Source organism: Panulirus ornatus, chromosome 36 (assembly GCF_036320965.1).
Source record: "Panulirus ornatus isolate Po-2019 chromosome 36, ASM3632096v1, whole genome shotgun sequence".
NCBI classification, from domain to species: domain Eukaryota; kingdom Metazoa; phylum Arthropoda; class Malacostraca; order Decapoda; family Palinuridae; genus Panulirus; species Panulirus ornatus.
In genome coordinates, this window is record NC_092259.1 from 15,093,687 (window position 1) to 15,114,203 (window position 20,517).

Consider the following 20,517-nt stretch of genomic DNA (forward strand, 5'->3'; position numbering starts at 1 on the left):
TGATCGGGGCCTGAACATGCAGGAGGGTGAAAGGCGGACAAGGAATAGAGTGAATTGGATCGATGTGGTATACCGGGGTTGACGTACTGTCAGTGGATTGAATCAGGGCATGTGAAGCGTCTGGGGTAAACCATGGAAAGTTGTGTGTGGCCTGGATGTGGAAAGGGAGCTGTGGTTTCGGGCATTATTGCATGACAGCTGGACACTTGGGTGTGAACGAATGGGGCCTTTGTTGTCTTTTCCTAGTGCTACCTCGCACACATGAGGGGGATGGTATTCCATGTGTGGCGAGGTGGCAATGGGAATGAATAGGGGCAGACAGTGTGAATTGTGTGCATGGGTATATATGTATGTGTCTGTGTGTGTATATATATGTGTACATTGAGATGTATAGTTATGTATATTTGCGTGTGTGGGCATGGGTGTGTGTGTACATTGTGTATGAGGGTGGGTTGGGCCATTTCTTTCGTCTGTTTCCTTGCACTACCTCGCAAATGTGGGAGACAGCGACAAAGCAAAAAAAAAAAAAAAAATTTATTTTATTATAGTTTGTCACTGTCCCCTGTATTAGTGAGGTAATGCAAGGAAACAGACGAAAGAATGGCCCAACCCACCCACATACATATGTATATACATAAACGCCCACACATGCACATATACATACCTATACATTTCAGTATATACATACATATACATACACAGACATATACATATATACACATGTACATATCCAAGCATTCCCGTCACCACCCCACCACACATGAAAATTTCACCCCCTCCCCCCATACGCATGTAAGGTAGTGAAAGACAACAAAGGCCACATTCGTTCACACTCAGTGTATCTATGTATATGTCTGTGTATGTATATGTATGTATACGTTGAAATGTATTGGTATGTATATGTGCGTGTGTGGGCATTTATGCATATACATGTGTAAGTGGGTGGTTTGGGCCATTCTTTTGTCTGTTTCCTCGTGCTGCCTCACTAATGTGGGAGACAGCAAATAAGTATAATAAGGGTAAAGGGGAAGAGTGGTTTGGGAATGTCTTGGAAGTAAAGTCAGGGGTTGGGAGAGGACAAGAGCAAAAGAAGGAGTAGCACTACTCCTGAAGCAGGAGTTGTGGGAGTATGTGATAGAGTGTAAGAAAGTAAACTCTAGATTGATATGGGTAAAACTGAAAGTGGATGGAGAGAGATGGGTAATTATTGGTGCCCATGCACCTGGTCATGAGAAGAAAGATCATGAGAGGCAAGTGTTTTGGGAGCAGCTGAGTTAGTGTGTTAGCAGCCTTGATTCACAAGACCGGGTTATAGTGATGGGTGATTTGAATGCAAAGGTGAGTAATGTGGCAGGTGAGGGTATAATTGGTGTACATTGGGTGTTCAGTATTGTAAATAGAAATGGTGAAGAGCTTGTAGATTTCTGTGCTGAAAAAGGACTGGTGATTGGGAATACGTGGTAAAAAGAGAGATATACATAAGTATACTTATGTAAGTAGGAGGGATGGCCAGAGAGCATTAATGGTCTACATGTTAATTGATAGGCATGTGAAAGAGAGACTTTTGGATGTTAATGTCCTGAGAGGGGCAACTGCAGGGATGTCTGATCATTATCTTGTGGAGGCGAAGGTGAAGATTTGTAGAGACTTTCAGAAAAGAAGAGAGAATGTTGGGGTGAAGAGAGTGGTGAGAGTAAGAGCTTGGAAAGGAGTCTTGTGTGAGGAAGTATTAGGAGAGATTGAGTGGAGAATGGAAAAAGGTGAGAGCAAATGATGTAAGGGGAGAGGGGAGGAATGGGATGTATTTAGGGAAACAGTGATGGCTTGTGCAAAAGATGCTTGTGGCATCAGAAAAGTGGAAGGTGGGTAGGTTAGAAAGGGTAGTGAGTGGTGGGATGAAGAAGTAAGATTGTTAGTGAAAGAGAAGAGAGAGGCTTTTGGATGATTTTTGCAGGGAAATAGCACAAATGACTGGGAGAAGTATAAAAGAAAATGGCAGGAGTACCAGAGAGAGGTGCAAGAGGTAAAAAAGAGGGCAAATGAGAGTTGGGGTGAGAGAGTATTGTTAAATTTTAGGGAGGATAAAAAGATGTTTTGGAAGGAGGTAAATAAAGTGTGTAAGACAAGAGGACAAATGGGAACATCGGTGAAGGGGGCAAATGGGGAGGTAATAACAAGTAGTGGTGAGGTGAGAAGGAGATGGAGTGAGTGTTTTGAAGGTTTGTTGAATGTGTTTGATGATAGTGTGGCAGATATAGGGTGTTTTGGTTGAGATGGTGTGCGAAGTGAGAGGGTCAGGGAGAATGGTTTGGTAAACAGAGAAGAGGTAGTGAACACTTTGCAGATGAAAGCCAGCAAGGCGGTGGGTTTGGATGGTATTGCAATGGAATTTATTTAAAAAGGGGGTGACTGTTGACTGGTTGGTGAGAATATTCAATGTATGTATGGTTCATGGTGAATTGCCTGAGGATTGGCAGAATGCATGCATAGTGCCATTGTACAAAGGCAAAGGGGATAAAGGGAGGTGAATGCAAGAGTTTTGGAAAGAGGGGCAAGTATGCAGTCTGTTGTGGATGAGAGAGCTTGTGAAGTGAGCCAGTTGTTGTTCGCTGATGATACAGCGCTGGTGGCTGATTCGGGTGAGAAAGTGCAGAAGCTGTTGACTGAGTTTGGTAAAGTGTGTGAAAGAAGAAAGCTGAGAGTAAATGTGAATAAGAGCAAGATTATTAGGTACAATTGGGTTGAGGGACAAGTCAATTGGGAGGTAAGTTTGAATGGAGAAAAACTGGAGGAAGTGAAGTGTTTTAGATATCTGGGAGTGGATTTGGCAGCGGATGGAACCATGGAAGCAGAAGTGAATCATAAGGTGGGGGAGGGTTGAAAGTTCTGGGAGCGTTGAAAAATTTGTGGAAGTTGAGAATGTTATCTTAGCAAAAATGGGTATGTTTGAAGGAATAGTGGTTCCAACAATGTTATATGGTTGAGGCGTGGGCTATAGATAGAATTGTGTGGAGGAGGGTGGATGTGCTGGAAATGAGGACAATATGTGGTGTGAGGTGGTTTGATGGAGTAAGTAATGAAAGGGTAAGAGAGATGTTTGGTAATAAAAAGAGTGTGGTTGAGAGAGCAGAAGAGGGTGTTTTGAAATGGTTTGGTCACATGGAGAGAATGAATGAGGAAGGATTTACAAAGAGGATATATGTATCAGAGGTGGAGGGAACGTGGAGAAGTGGGAGACCAAAGTGGAGATGGAAAGATGGAGTGAAAAAGATTTTGAGTGATCGGGCCTTGAACATGCAGGAGGGTGAAAGGCGTGCTATAACTTCTCTTTACTCCTTGTTTGATAATTTCAAAGAATTGCTCACTCCAGATATAGTAATTTTAAATGGCTATGATGGTAATTGAACTAAATGAGAAGGAAAATTTTAAGGAATATGATTAAAACAACTTTGCCAGATAGTTTCAAGGAAAGTAACCTGAGAAATTTCATTCTAATAACTTTTCTCTAGTTTCAAGGAAAGTAACCTGAGAAATTTCATTCTAATAACTTTTCTCTGCCTAAAAAGTTGCATGTCAAATGAAGGCATCACTATAATTCAGACAAACATACTAGAATTTGATTAGTTATATTTATTTAAATCATTCAAATGACATAAGAAGAACTTAAGAACTTCAAGTAATATTTTATAGAAATCATGAACATCAGATCTCAATATATATATATATATATATATATATATATATATATGAAAGTGGAATTTATTAAAAAAGGGGGTGACTGTATTGTTGACTGGTTGGTAAGGTTATTTAATGTATGTATGACTCATGGTGAGGTGCCTGAGGATTGGCGGAATGCGTGCATAGTGCCATTGTACAAAGGCAAAGGGGATAAGAGTGAGTGCTCAAATTACAGAGGTATAAGTTTGTTGAGTATTCCTGGTAAATTATATGGGAGGGTATTGATTGAGAGGGTGAAGGCATGTACAGAGCATCAGATTGGGGAAGAGCAGTGTGGTTTCAGAAGTGGTAGAGGATGTGTGGATCAGGTGTTTGCTTTGAAGAATGTATGTGAGAAATACTTAGAAAAGCAAATGGATTTGTATGTAGCATTTATGGATCTGGAGAAGGCATATGATAGAGTTGATAGAGATGCTCTGTGGAAGGTATTAAGAATATATGGTGTGGGAGGAAAGTTGTTAGAAGCAGTGAAAAGTTTTTATCGAGGATGTAAGGCATGTGTACGTGTAGGAAGAGAGGAAAGTGATTGGTTCTCAGTGAATGTAGGTTTGCGGCAGGGGTGTGTGATGTCTCCATGGTTGTTTAATTTGTTTATGGATGGGGTTGTTAGGGAGGTAAATGCAAGAGTTTTGGAAAGAGGGGCAAGTATGAAGTCTGTTGGGGATGAGAGAGCTTGGGAAGTGAGTCAGTTGTTGTTCGCTGATGATACAGCGCTGGTGGCTGATTCATGTGAGAAACTGCAGAAGCTGGTGACTGAGTTTGGTAAAGTGTGTGGAAGTAGAAAGTTAAGAGTAAATGTGAATAAGAGCAAGGTTATTAGGTACAGTAGGGTTGAGGGTCAAGTCAATTGGGAGGTGAGTTTGAATGGAGAAAAACTGGAGGAAGTGAAGTGTTTTAGATATCTGGGAGTGGATCTGGCAGCGGATGGAACCATGGAAGCGGAAGTGGATCATAGGGTGGGGGAGGGGGCGAAAATCCTGGGGGCCTTGAAGAATGTGTGGAAGTCGAGAACATTATCTCGGAAAGCAAAAATGGGTATGTTTGAAGGAATAGTGGTTCCAACAATGTTGTATGGTTGCGAGGCGTGGGCTATGGATAGAGTTGTGCGCAGGAGGATGGATGTGCTGGAAATGAGATGTTTGAGGACAATGTGTGGTGTGAGGTGGTTTGATCGAGTGAGTAACGTAAGGGTAAGAGAGATGTGTGGAAATAAAAAGAGCGTGGTTGAGAGAGCAGAAGAGGGTGTTTTGAAGTGGTTTGGGCACATGGAGAGAATGAGTGAGGAAAGATTGACCAAGAGGATATATGTGTCGGAGGTGGAGGGAACGAGGAGAAGAGGGAGACCAAATTGGAGGTGGAAAGATGGAGTGAAAATGATTTTGTGTGATCGGGGCCTGAACATGCAAGAGGGTGAAAGGCGGGACAAGGAATAGAGTGAATTGGAGTCGATGTGGTATACCGGGGTTGACGTACTGTCAGTGGATTGAATCAGGGCATGTGAAGCGTCTGGGGTAAACCATGGAAAGTTGTGTGTGGCCTGGATGTGGAAAGGGAGCTGTGGTTTCGGGCATTATTGCATGACAGCTGGACACTTGGGTGTGAACGAATGGGGCCTTTGTTGTCTTTTCCTAGTGCTACCTCGCACACATGAGGGGGATGGTATTCCATGTGTGGCGAGGTGGCAATGGGAATGAATAGGGGCAGACAGTGTGAATTGTGTGCATGGGTATATATGTATGTGTCTGTGTGTGTATATATATGTGTACATTGAGATGTATAGTTATGTATATTTGCGTGTGTGGGCATGGGTGTGTGTGTACATTGTGTATGAGGGTGGGTTGGGCCATTTCTTTCGTCTGTTTCCTTGCACTACCTCGCAAATGTGGGAGACAGCGACAAAGCAAAAAAAAAAAAAAAAAATTTATTTTATTATAGTTTGTCACTGTCCCCTGTATTAGTGAGGTAATGCAAGGAAACAGACGAAAGAATGGCCCAACCCACCCACATACATATGTATATACATAAACGCCCACACATGCACATATACATACCTATACATTTCAGTATATACATACATATACATACACAGACATATACATATATACACATGTACATATCCAAGCATTCCCGTCACCACCCCACCACACATGAAAATTTCACCCCCTCCCCCCATACGCATGTAAGGTAGTGAAAGACAACAAAGGCCACATTCGTTCACACTCAGTGTATCTATGTATATGTCTGTGTATGTATATGTATGTATACGTTGAAATGTATTGGTATGTATATGTGCGTGTGTGGGCATTTATGCATATACATGTGTAAGTGGGTGGTTTGGGCCATTCTTTTGTCTGTTTCCTCGTGCTGCCTCACTAATGTGGGAGACAGCAAATAAGTATAATAAGGGTAAAGGGGAAGAGTGGTTTGGGAATGTCTTGGAAGTAAAGTCAGGGGTTGGGAGAGGACAAGAGCAAAAGAAGGAGTAGCACTACTCCTGAAGCAGGAGTTGTGGGAGTATGTGATAGAGTGTAAGAAAGTAAACTCTAGATTGATATGGGTAAAACTGAAAGTGGATGGAGAGAGATGGGTAATTATTGGTGCCCATGCACCTGGTCATGAGAAGAAAGATCATGAGAGGCAAGTGTTTTGGGAGCAGCTGAGTTAGTGTGTTAGCAGCCTTGATTCACAAGACCGGGTTATAGTGATGGGTGATTTGAATGCAAAGGTGAGTAATGTGGCAGGTGAGGGTATAATTGGTGTACATTGGGTGTTCAGTATTGTAAATAGAAATGGTGAAGAGCTTGTAGATTTCTGTGCTGAAAAAGGACTGGTGATTGGGAATACGTGGTAAAAAGAGAGATATACATAAGTATACTTATGTAAGTAGGAGGGATGGCCAGAGAGCATTAATGGTCTACATGTTAATTGATAGGCATGTGAAAGAGAGACTTTTGGATGTTAATGTCCTGAGAGGGGCAACTGCAGGGATGTCTGATCATTATCTTGTGGAGGCGAAGGTGAAGATTTGTAGAGACTTTCAGAAAAGAAGAGAGAATGTTGGGGTGAAGAGAGTGGTGAGAGTAAGAGCTTGGAAAGGAGTCTTGTGTGAGGAAGTATTAGGAGAGATTGAGTGGAGAATGGAAAAAGGTGAGAGCAAATGATGTAAGGGGAGAGGGGAGGAATGGGATGTATTTAGGGAAACAGTGATGGCTTGTGCAAAAGATGCTTGTGGCATCAGAAAAGTGGAAGGTGGGTAGGTTAGAAAGGGTAGTGAGTGGTGGGATGAAGAAGTAAGATTGTTAGTGAAAGAGAAGAGAGAGGCTTTTGGATGATTTTTGCAGGGAAATAGCACAAATGACTGGGAGAAGTATAAAAGAAAATGGCAGGAGTACCAGAGAGAGGTGCAAGAGGTAAAAAAGAGGGCAAATGAGAGTTGGGGTGAGAGAGTATTGTTAAATTTTAGGGAGGATAAAAAGATGTTTTGGAAGGAGGTAAATAAAGTGTGTAAGACAAGAGGACAAATGGGAACATCGGTGAAGGGGGCAAATGGGGAGGTAATAACAAGTAGTGGTGAGGTGAGAAGGAGATGGAGTGAGTGTTTTGAAGGTTTGTTGAATGTGTTTGATGATAGTGTGGCAGATATAGGGTGTTTTGGTTGAGATGGTGTGCGAAGTGAGAGGGTCAGGGAGAATGGTTTGGTAAACAGAGAAGAGGTAGTGAACACTTTGCAGATGAAAGCCAGCAAGGCGGTGGGTTTGGATGGTATTGCAATGGAATTTATTTAAAAAGGGGGTGACTGTTGACTGGTTGGTGAGAATATTCAATGTATGTATGGTTCATGGTGAATTGCCTGAGGATTGGCAGAATGCATGCATAGTGCCATTGTACAAAGGCAAAGGGGATAAAGGGAGGTGAATGCAAGAGTTTTGGAAAGAGGGGCAAGTATGCAGTCTGTTGTGGATGAGAGAGCTTGTGAAGTGAGCCAGTTGTTGTTCGCTGATGATACAGCGCTGGTGGCTGATTCGGGTGAGAAAGTGCAGAAGCTGTTGACTGAGTTTGGTAAAGTGTGTGAAAGAAGAAAGCTGAGAGTAAATGTGAATAAGAGCAAGATTATTAGGTACAATTGGGTTGAGGGACAAGTCAATTGGGAGGTAAGTTTGAATGGAGAAAAACTGGAGGAAGTGAAGTGTTTTAGATATCTGGGAGTGGATTTGGCAGCGGATGGAACCATGGAAGCAGAAGTGAATCATAAGGTGGGGGAGGGTTGAAAGTTCTGGGAGCGTTGAAAAATTTGTGGAAGTTGAGAATGTTATCTTAGCAAAAATGGGTATGTTTGAAGGAATAGTGGTTCCAACAATGTTATATGGTTGAGGCGTGGGCTATAGATAGAATTGTGTGGAGGAGGGTGGATGTGCTGGAAATGAGGACAATATGTGGTGTGAGGTGGTTTGATGGAGTAAGTAATGAAAGGGTAAGAGAGATGTTTGGTAATAAAAAGAGTGTGGTTGAGAGAGCAGAAGAGGGTGTTTTGAAATGGTTTGGTCACATGGAGAGAATGAATGAGGAAGGATTTACAAAGAGGATATATGTATCAGAGGTGGAGGGAACGTGGAGAAGTGGGAGACCAAATTGGAGATGGAAAGATGGAGTGAAAAAGATTTTGAGTGATCGGGCCTTGAACATGCAGGAGGGTGAAAGGCGTGCTATAACTTCTCTTTACTCCTTGTTTGATAATTTCAAAGAATTGCTCACTCCAGATATAGTAATTTTAAATGGCTATGATGGTAATTGAACTAAATGAGAAGGAAAATTTTAAGGAATATGATTAAAACAACTTTGCCAGATAGTTTCAAGGAAAGTAACCTGAGAAATTTCATTCTAATAACTTTTCTCTAGTTTCAAGGAAAGTAACCTGAGAAATTTCATTCTAATAACTTTTCTCTGCCTAAAAAGTTGCATGTCAAATGAAGGCATCACTATAATTCAGACAAACATACTAGAATTTGATTAGTTATATTTATTTAAATCATTCAAATGACATAAGAAGAACTTAAGAACTTCAAGTAATATTTTATAGAAATCATGAACATCAGATCTCAATATATATATATATATATATATATATATATATATATGAAAGTGGAATTTATTAAAAAAGGGGGTGACTGTATTGTTGACTGGTTGGTAAGGTTATTTAATGTATGTATGACTCATGGTGAGGTGCCTGAGGATTGGCGGAATGCGTGCATAGTGCCATTGTACAAAGGCAAAGGGGATAAGAGTGAGTGCTCAAATTACAGAGGTATAAGTTTGTTGAGTATTCCTGGTAAATTATATGGGAGGGTATTGATTGAGAGGGTGAAGGCATGTACAGAGCATCAGATTGGGGAAGAGCAGTGTGGTTTCAGAAGTGGTAGAGGATGTGTGGATCAGGTGTTTGCTTTGAAGAATGTATGTGAGAAATACTTAGAAAAGCAAATGGATTTGTATGTAGCATTTATGGATCTGGAGAAGGCATATGATAGAGTTGATAGAGATGCTCTGTGGAAGGTATTAAGAATATATGGTGTGGGAGGAAAGTTGTTAGAAGCAGTGAAAAGTTTTTATCGAGGATGTAAGGCATGTGTACGTGTAGGAAGAGAGGAAAGTGATTGGTTCTCAGTGAATGTAGGTTTGCGGCAGGGGTGTGTGATGTCTCCATGGTTGTTTAATTTGTTTATGGATGGGGTTGTTAGGGAGGTAAATGCAAGAGTTTTGGAAAGAGGGGCAAGTATGAAGTCTGTTGGGGATGAGAGAGCTTGGGAAGTGAGTCAGTTGTTGTTCGCTGATGATACAGCGCTGGTGGCTGATTCATGTGAGAAACTGCAGAAGCTGGTGACTGAGTTTGGTAAAGTGTGTGGAAGTAGAAAGTTAAGAGTAAATGTGAATAAGAGCAAGGTTATTAGGTACAGTAGGGTTGAGGGTCAAGTCAATTGGGAGGTGAGTTTGAATGGAGAAAAACTGGAGGAAGTGAAGTGTTTTAGATATCTGGGAGTGGATCTGGCAGCGGATGGAACCATGGAAGCGGAAGTGGATCATAGGGTGGGGGAGGGGGCGAAAATCCTGGGGGCCTTGAAGAATGTGTGGAAGTCGAGAACATTATCTCGGAAAGCAAAAATGGGTATGTTTGAAGGAATAGTGGTTCCAACAATGTTGTATGGTTGCGAGGCGTGGGCTATGGATAGAGTTGTGCGCAGGAGGATGGATGTGCTGGAAATGAGATGTTTGAGGACAATGTGTGGTGTGAGGTGGTTTGATCGAGTGAGTAACGTAAGGGTAAGAGAGATGTGTGGAAATAAAAAGAGCGTGGTTGAGAGAGCAGAAGAGGGTGTTTTGAAGTGGTTTGGGCACATGGAGAGAATGAGTGAGGAAAGATTGACCAAGAGGATATATGTGTCGGAGGTGGAGGGAACGAGGAGAAGAGGGAGACCAAATTGGAGGTGGAAAGATGGAGTGAAAATGATTTTGTGTGATCGGGGCCTGAACATGCAGGAGGGTGAAAGGAGGGCAAGGAATAGAGTGAATTGGAGTGATGTGGTATACCGGGGTTGACGTGCTGTCAGTGGATTGAATCAAGGCATGTGAAGCGTCTGGGGTAAACCATGGAAAGCTGTGTAGGTGTGTATATTTGCGTGTGTGGACGTATGTATATACATGTGTATGGGGGGGGTTGGGCCATTTCTTTCGTCTGTTTCCTTGCACTACCTCGCAAACGCGGGAGACAGCGACAAAGTATAATAAAAAAAAAATAAAAAATATATATATATATATATATATATATATATATATATATATATATATATATATATGTGGTATATATATATATATATATATATATATATATATATATATATATATATATATATATATATATATATATAAAGCAAAAATGGGTATGTTTGAAGGAATAGTGGTTCCAACAATGTTGTATGGTTGCGAGGCGTGGGCTATGGATAGAGTTGTGCGCAGGAGGATGGATGTGCTGGAAATGAGATGTTTGAGGACAATGTGTGGTGTGAGGTGGTTTGATCGAGTAAGTAACGTAAGGGTAAGAGAGATGTGTGGAAATAAAAAGAGTGTGGTTGAGAGAGCGGAAGAGGGTGTTTTGAAATGGTTTGGGCACATGGAGAGAATGAGTGAGGAAAGATTGACCAAGAGGATATATGTGTCGGAGGTGGAGGGAACGAGGAGAAGTGGGAGACCAAATTGGAGGTGGAAAGATGGAGTGAAAAAGATTTTGTGTGATCGGGGCCTGAACATGCAGGAGGGTGAAAGGAGGGCAAGGAATAGAGTGAAGTGGAGCGATGTGGTATACCAGGGTTGACGTGCTGTCAGTGGATTGAATCAAGGCATGTGAAGCGTCTGGGGTAAACCATGGAAAGCTGTGTAGGTATGTATATTTGCGTGTGTGGACGTATGTATATACATGTGTATGGGGGTGGGTTGGGCCATTTCTTTCGTCTGTTTCCTTGCGCTACCTCGCAAACGTGGGAGACAGCGACAAAAAAATATATATATATATATATATATATATATATATATATATATATATATATATATATATATATATATATATATATATAATGCTTGAATCTCAGCCCAAGTTTTCAATTACTAACTCATTAACATTACAGTATTCAGAATTTGCACCATTCTTTACCAAAATGTGTGTTTTTTGTAGTTTTCTTTTTCAGTCATGTAGAATTTACTAACTTTTGCCCTTTGCAGGTGTTTCAGTTTGCTCTATCTCAAAAATTTGGATGCTCTTGATAAATTACACTGTGACCTTCATGTTTCATGGAACCCAAATTCTATGTGACGTTTTCTATAACCCTGTGGCATCTCACACAAGCTATCCTCGAGGTATGTTTGGTGATACTGAAAGCCCTTATTAAAAAAGTTAAAATGTTTTCATTTTCAGAGTTGATTACCTCTGGAGTTTTTTTCGTATTTGTATGCATCTTGTAAAATATCATAAAGCAATTTACTTCCTGAACATGAACAAATAACTGGGCTATTTATGAACTGAGAAATTAAGATCACTGGGAGACTGGAGTTGTGAACTAATTTTGAAATTTGCTCTATAATATTCCAATGTGAACATAATTTCTGCAATGCAACAACAGTAAAAAATTAGATTCATAAATATTTAAGGTTGCTTCCATCAGAGGAGTGAACCACACATTTAAGGACAAATAGTTGATAATAAGGTATGACAGTTCAGTAATATATTTTGGGAGGAAAACAAGTATATAATATATTAAGCATACCAGTGATATCTAATTAACAGAACTAGACTGGCAATGACAATCTTTCTGAATTACTGTTTCAGCGTTTTGCAAGATTTTGTAAAGATATTTTTTATCTGAATTAACCCAGAACTGAAAAAATAAAACGATGTTTGTAAATATCTAGAATTTTTTTTATGGAGGCACCTATTGTATATCAGTAAAAGTAGTCTCTTTCTGTAAACCCTTTCGGTCTTCTGTTGATATACTGTTGAATGTATCAAGGATAGTCTTTGTACATTTTGATCCTGACACATATCACAGATTTCATGGACAATAATCTCATCACTTGTGTTTGATCATTCTGTCTTTCCATATTGTTGTCTTCTTGCATATTTGGAGTTCCACATTCACTTTTAAGAAAAGCCATTTAAGCTGGTTGCACTCTATTAGTCATTCTACTTTTACAAACACACATTTTATTAGCATACTCTTGTATGGATTGCTCATCTTCACATGGTGTTACATTTTAAGGCTTGCATTTTTCTCAAAAGTAATTGAGTAATTGAACTTATAGCTGGTTGCACTCTATTAGTCATTCTACTTTTACAAACACACATTTTATTAGCATACTCTTGTATGGATTGCTCATCTTCACATGGTGTTACATTTTAAGGCTTGCATTTTTCTCAAAAGTGATTGAGTAATTGAACTTATAGCTCTTGAAATGTATCAACCTTTTGGAGCTCATTCTAATACCAACTATTCCTCTACTGGGCTGGAATTAATGCCAAATGATCAAGTCCTCTATAGTCTTGTCTATAAAAGAATAAAAAATACAGTCCTTCATACACTTAGCAGACTCTTACTTTTGTGGTTACTGTATTTACTCATTATACACTTTCCTCTATACTGTGGTAGTCACAGTATCTGTCTCTCTGAGCTGAATCTACTGTTCCTCCACTATAGTTGGAAGTACTACCAAAGAATCATCTGCCTTATATTCTTATCTTTGAAAGAGGAACACTGTTGCAAAGAAGTGATCCATGCAGTCCAGTGAGTTCTTTTATTATTTCCCTTCTGTGATTTTATTACAGCTGCCTCACTTGCCATGTAGGTGTGCACCTTATACTTAGCAGACTTTTACCTTTGTAGTTAATGCACTTATTCATTACACACTTTCCTTTACACAGTGGTAGTCACCATTTCTTTAGAGCAGTATCTTCTTTTCATATTCCCACATGCATTAAACTCACCAGCCCCTTCCTTTGTTTAACATCTCAGTTTTTGGATCCTACAAGAAATATCATTGTACTTTACTTTTCTTTTGGTATTATATTTACAGATGATAGAAGTTAAAGGATTCTTTTGAGGCATTCCTGCTCAGTCAAAGAACCTGAATCCTTTGATACTGTATGTTGGAAGAGGATATGGAAGGTAACTGCAAGTAACAGTGAGATTCTATTTTTTTTTTCAAGAGAGCTGGGCAGTCTTAGCTTGATCTTACTTTCAGTGGAAAGGAATTAAATGTTCAAGTTTATGCTTCAGGGATGATGAGTAAGGGTGGCAGTGGGAATGTGAAAATTGAGAAAAGTCAACCATAGGAGAAAAGTTGGACTTCGAGTGGCAGCTTAAGAGAATGGAAAGAATCCGACCATAGAGTTTGTAAGAAGTTTTGTGTGTTGTAGGTGTCACAGTAACAGTGGATGTGAAACCTTATGTAAGAAGTTTGGTGTGTTGTGACAGTAACATATGGATGTGAAACTTGAACATTCTTTGATTAAAGTAGATAAATTTTGAAATTAGTTGTTATGAATGACTCTAGGTAAGTAGATAAGAGAAAGTTACTTGTATTTTATAACACAAGAACCCCTTTTATGGGACTCTCACAGGTTGAAGGCTGTACTAGCATTCAGTAGCAGGGAAATGAAGGGCTCCTTTGGAGTGTAGAGCTTTTCACAAAATTATACTTCGTAAAATCCATTGATAGTGATACATCAAATGTGACTTTTCATCCAAGGTGTAACCAAATGTAGGTAAAGTCCAGGAGGAGATATATATATCCCTAGGGATAGGGGAGAAAGAATACTTCCCATGTACTGCCTGCGTGTTGTAGAAGGTGACTAAGAGGGGAGGGAGTGGGGGGCTGGAAATCCTCCCCTTCCATTTTTGATTTTCCAAGAGAGGGAATAGAGGGGGGGCCAAGTAAGGATATTTCCTCTGGGGCTCGGTCCTCTGTTCTTGTTGCTGCCTCACTAGTGCGAGAAGTGGCGGATGTGTATCAATATATATTATTATCATTTTATTATACTTTGTTGCTGTCTCCTGCATTAGCAAGGCTGTTCAGGGAAACAGATAAAAGAATGGCCCAACCCACCCAAGTACACACACACACACACACATATATATATATTTTTTTTTTTTTTTTTTTTATACTTTGTCGCTGTCTCCCGCGTTTGCGAGGTAGCGCAAGGAAACAGACGAAAGAAATGGCCCAACCCCCCCCATACACATGTACATACACACGTCCACACACGCAAATATACATACCCACACAGCCCTCCACGGCCCACCCCGGACGCTCCACATGCCCTGATTCAATCCACTGACAGCACGTCAACCCCTGTATACCACATCGCTCCAATTCACTCTATTCCTTGCCCTCCTTTCACCCTCCTGCATGTTCAGGCCCCGATCACACAAAATCCTTTTCACTCCATCTTTCCACCTCCAATTTGGTCTCCCTCTTCTCCTCGTTCCCTTCACCTCCGACACATATATCCTCTTGGTCAATCTTTCCTCACTCATTCTCTCCATGTGCCCAAACCATTTCAAAACACCCTCTTCTGCTCTCTCAACCACGCTCTTTTTATTTCCACACATCTCTCTTACCCTTACGTTACTTACTCGATCAAACCACCTCACACCACACATTGTCCTCAAACATCTCATTTCCAGCACATCCATCCTCCTGCGCACAACTCTATCCATAGCCCACGCCTCGCAACCATACAACATTGTTGGAACTACTATTCCTTCAAACATACCCATTTTTGCTTTCCGGGATAATGTTCTCGACTTCCACACATTTTTCAAGGCTCCCAAAATTTTCGCCCCCTCCCCCACCCTATGATCCACTTCCGCTTCCATGGTTCCATCCGCTGACAGATCCACTCCCAGATATCTAAAACACTTCACTTCCTCCAGTTTTTCTCCATTCAAACTCACCTCCCAATTGACTTGACCCTCAACCCTACTGTACCTAATAACCTTGCTCTTATTCACATTTACTCTTAACTTTCTTCTTCCACACACTTTACCAAACTCAGTCACCAGCTTCTGCAGTTTCTCACATGAATCCGCCACCAGCGCTGTATCATCAGCGAACAACAACTGACTCACTTCCCAAGCTCTCTCATCCCCAACAGACTTCATACTTGCCCCTCTTTCCAAGACTCTTGCATTTACCTCCCTAACAACCCCATCCATAAACAAATTAAACAACCATGGAGACATCACACACCCCTGCCGCAAACCTACATTCACTGAGAACCAATCACTTTCCTCTCTTCCTACACGTACACACGCCTTACATCCTCGATAAAAACTTTTCACTGCTTCTAACAACTTGCCTCCCACACCATATATTCTTAATACCTTCCACAGAGCATCTCTATCAACTCTATCATATGCCTTCTCCAGATCCATAAATGCTACATACAAATCCATTTGCTTTTCTAAGTATTTCTCACATACATTCTTCAAAGCAAACACCTGATCCACACATCCTCTACCACTTCTGAAACCACACTGCTCTTCCCCAATCTGATGCTCTGTACATGCCTTCACCCTCTCAATCAATACCCTCCCATATAATTTACCAGGAATACTCAACAAACTTATACCTCTGTAATTTGAGCACTCACTCTTATCCCCTTTGCCTTTGTACAATGGCACTATGCACGCATTCCGCCAATCCTCAGGCACCTCACCATGAGTCATACATACATTAAATAACCTTACCAACCAGTCAACAATACAGTCACCCCCTTTTTTAATAAATTCCACTGCAATACCATCCAAACCTGCTGCCTTGCCGGCTTTCATCTTCCGCAAAGCTTTTACTACCTCTTCTCTGTTTACCAAATCATTTTCCCTAACCCTCTCACTTTGCACACCACCTCGACCCAAACACCCTATATCTGCCACTCTGTCATCAGACACATTCAACAAACCTTCAAAATACTCATTCCATCTCCTTCTCACATCACCACTACTTGTTATCACCTCCCCATTTACGCCCTTCACTGAAGTTCCCATTTGCTCCCTTGTCTTACGCACCCTATTTACCTCCTTCCAGAACATCTTTTTATTCTCCCTAAAATTTACTGATAGTCTCTCACCCCAACTCTCATTTGCCCTTTTTTTCACCTCTTGCACCTTTCTCTTGACCTCCTGTCTCTTTCTTTTATACTTCTCCCACTCAATTGCATTTTTTCCCTGCAAAAATCGTCCAAATGCCTCTCTCTTCTCTTTCACTAATACTCTTACTTCTTCATCCCACCACTCACTACCCTTTCTAAACAGCCCACCTCCCACTCTTCTCATGCCACAAGCATCTTTTGCGCAATCCATCACTGATTCCCTAAATACATCCCATTCCTCCCCCACTCCCCTTACTTCCATTGTTCTCACCTTTTTCCATTCTGTACACAGTCTCTCCTGATACTTCTTCACACAGGTCTCCTTCCCAAGCTCACTTACTCTCACCACCTTCTTCACCCCAACATTCACTCTTCTTTTCTGAAAACCCATACTAATCTTCACCTTAGCCTCCACAAGATAATGATCAGACATCCCTCCCGTTGCACCTCTCAGCACATTGACATCCAAAAGTCTCTCTTTCGCACGCCTTTCAATTAACACGTAATCCAATAACGCTCTCTGGCCATTTCTCCTACTTACATAAGTATACTTATGTATATCTCGCTTTTTAAACCAGGTATTCCCAATCATCAGTCCTTTTTCAGCACATAAATCTACAAGCTCTTCACCATTTCCATTTACAACACTGAACACCCCATGCATACCAATTATTCCCTCAACTGTCACATTACTCACCTTTGCATTCAAATCACCCATCACTATAACCCGGTCTCGTGCATCAAAACCGCTAACACACTCATTTAGCTGCTCCCAAAACACTTGCCTCTCATATATATATATATATATATATATATATATATATATATATATATATTTTTTTTTTTTTTTTTACTTTGTCGCTGTCTCCCGCGTTTGCGAGGTAGCGCAAGGAAACAGACGAAAGAAATGGCCCAACCCCCCCCATACACATGTATATACATACGTCCACACACGCAAATATACATACCTACACAGCCTTCCATGGTTTACCCCAGACGCTTCACATGCCTTGATTCAATCCATTGACAGCACGTCAACCCCGGTATACCACATCGCTCCAATTCACTCTATTCCTTGCCCTCCTTTCACCCTCCCGCATGTTCAGGCCCCGATCACACAAAATCTTTTTCACTCCATCTTTCCACCTCCAATTTGGTCTCCCTCTTCTCCTCGTTCCCTCCACCTCCGACACATATATCCTCTTGGTCAATCTTTCCTCACTCATTCTCTCCATGTGCCAAACCACTTCAAAACACCCTCTTCTGCTCTCTCAACCATGCTCTTTTTATTTCCACACATCTCTCTTACCCTTACGTTACTCACTCGATCAAACCACCTCACACCACACATTGTCCTCAAACATCTCATTTCCAGCACATCCATCCTCCTGCGCACAACTCTATCCATAGCCCACGCCTCGCAACCATACAACATTGTTGGAACCACTATTCCTTCAAACATACCCATTTTTGCTTTCCGAGATAATGTTCTCGACTACCACACATTCTTCAAGGCCCCCAGAATTTTCGCCCCCTCCCCCACCCTATGATCCACTTCCGCTTCCATGGTTCCATCCGCTGCCAGATCCACTCCCAGATATCTAAAACACTTCACTTCCTCCAGTTTTTCTCCATTCAAACTCACCTCCCAATTGACTTGACCCTCAACCCTACTGTACCTAATAACCTTGCTCTTATTCACATTTACTCTTAACTTTCTTCTTCCACACACTTTACCAAACTCAGTCACCAGCTTCTGCAGTTTCTCACATGAATCAGCCACCAGCGCTGTATCATCAGCGAACAACAACTGACTCACTTCCCAAGCTCTCTCATCCCCAACAGACTTCATACTTGCCCCTCTTTCCAGGACTCTTGCATTTACCTCCCTAACAACCCCATCCATAAACAAATTAAACAACCATGGAGACATCACACACCCCTGCCGCAAACCTACATTCACTGAGAACCAATCACTTTCCTCTCTTCCTACACGTACACATGCCTTACATCCTCGATAAAAACTTTTCACTGCTTCTAACAACTTTCCTCCCACACCATATATTCTTAATACCTTCCACAGAGCATCTCTATCAACTCTATCATATGCCTTCTCCAGATCCGTAAATGCTACATACAAATCCATTTGCTTTTCTAAGTATTTCTCACATACATTCTTCAAAGACAAGGGAGCAAATGGGAACTTCAGTGAAGGGCGCAAATGGGGAGGTGATAACATGTAGTGGTGATGTGAGAAGGAGATGGAGTGAGTATTTTGAAGGTTTGTTGAATGTGTTTGATGATAGAGTGGCAGATATAGGGTGTTTTGGTCGAGGTGGTGTGCAAAGTGAGAGGGTTAGGGAAAATGATTTGGTAAACAGAGAAGAGGTAGTGAAAGCTTTGCGGAAGATGAAAGCCGGCAAGGCAGCAGGTTTGGATGGTATTGCAGTGGAATTTATTAAAAAAGGGGGTGACTGTATTGTTGACTGGTTGGTAAGGTTATTTAATGTATGTATGACTCATGGTGAGGTGCCTGAGGATTGGCGGAATGCGTGCATAGTGCCATTGTACAAAGGCAAAGGGGATAAGAGTGAGTGCTCAAATTACAGAGGTATAACTTTGTTGAGTATTCCTGGTAAATTATATGGGAGGGTATTGATTGAGAGGGTGAAGGCATGTACAGAGCATCAGATTGGGGGAGAGCAGTGTGGTTTCAGAAGTGGTAGAGGATGTGTGGATCAGGTGTTTGCTTTGAAGAATGTATGTGAGAAATACTTAGAAAAGCAAATGGATTTGTATGTAGCATTTATGGATCTGGAGAAGGCATATGATAGAGTTGATAGAGATGCTTTGTGGAAGGTATTAAGAATATATGGTGTGGGAGGACAGTTGTTAGAAGCAGTGAAAAGTTTTTATCGAGGATGTAAGGCATGTGTACGTGTAGGAAGAGAGGAAAGTGATTGGTTCTCAGTGAATGTAGGTTTGTGGCAGGGGTGTGTGATGTCTCCATGGTTGTTTAATTTGTTTATGGATGGGGTTGTTAGGGAGGTAAATGCAAGAGTTTTGGAAAGAGGGGCAAGTATGAAGTCTGTTGGGGATGAGAGAGCTTGGGAAGTGAGTCAGTTGTTGTTCGCTGATGATACAGCGCTGGTGGCTGATTCATGTGAGAAACTGCAGAAGCTGGTGACTGATTTTGGAAAAGTGTGTGGAAGAAGAAAGTTAAGAGTAAATGTGAATAAGAGCAAGGTTATTAGGTACAGTAGGGTTGAGGGTCAAGTCAATTGGGAGGTAAGTTTGAATGGAGAAAAACTGGAGGAAGTGAAGTGTTTTAGATATCTGGGAGTGGATCTGGCAGCGGATGGAACCATGGAAGCGGAAGTGGATCATAGGGTGGGGGAGGGGGCGAAAATCCTGGGGGCCTTGAAGAATGTGTGGAAGTCGAGAACATTATCTCGGAAGGCAAAAATGGGTATGTTTGAAGGAATAGTGGTTCCAACAATGTTGTATGGTTGCGAGGCGTGGGCTATGGATAGAGTTGTGCGCAGGAGGATGGATGTGCTGGAAATGAGATGTTTGAGGACAATGTGTGGTGTGAGGTGGTTTGATCGAGTGAGTAACGTAAGGGTAAGAGAGATGTGTGGAAATAAAAAGAGCGTGGTTGAGAGAGCAGAAGAGGGTGTTTTGAAGTGGTTTGGGCACATGGAGAGGATGAGTGAGGAAAGATTGACCAAGAGGATATATGTGTCGGAGGTGGAGGGAACAAGGAGAAGAGGGAGACCAAATTGGAGGTGGAAAGATGGAGTGAAAAAGATTTTGTGTGATCGGGGCCTGAACATGCAGGAGGGTGAAAGGAGGGCAAGGAATAGAGTGAATTGGAGCGATGTGGTATACCGGGGTTGACGTGCTGTCAGTGGATTGAAGCAAGGCATGTGAAGCGTCTGGGGTAAACCATGGAAAGCTGTGTAGGTATGTATATTTGCGTGTGTGGACGTATGTATATACATGTGTATGGGGGGGGTTGGGCCATTTCTTTCGTCTGTTTCCTTGCGCTACCTCGCAAACGCGGGAGACAGTGACAAAGTATAAAA

At 41.5% G+C, this 20,517-nt stretch overlaps 1 protein-coding gene across 12 annotated transcripts in view; it reads left to right on the plus strand.

Annotated features, from left to right (window-relative positions):
• Positions 1–20,517, plus strand: part of LOC139760405 (uncharacterized oxidoreductase ZK1290.5-like) — a 120,014-nt gene that overhangs the window by 58,101 nt on the left and 41,396 nt on the right. The window contains exon 9 of one of the 12 annotated variants that reach the window (XR_011715332.1): positions 11,506–11,640. The exons of the other annotated variants lie outside the window; for them this stretch is intronic. The gene's annotated coding sequence lies outside the window, so the exon portion shown is untranslated. The remainder of the gene's footprint in view (positions 1–11,505; positions 11,641–20,517) is intronic. 12 annotated transcript variants of the gene reach the window in all.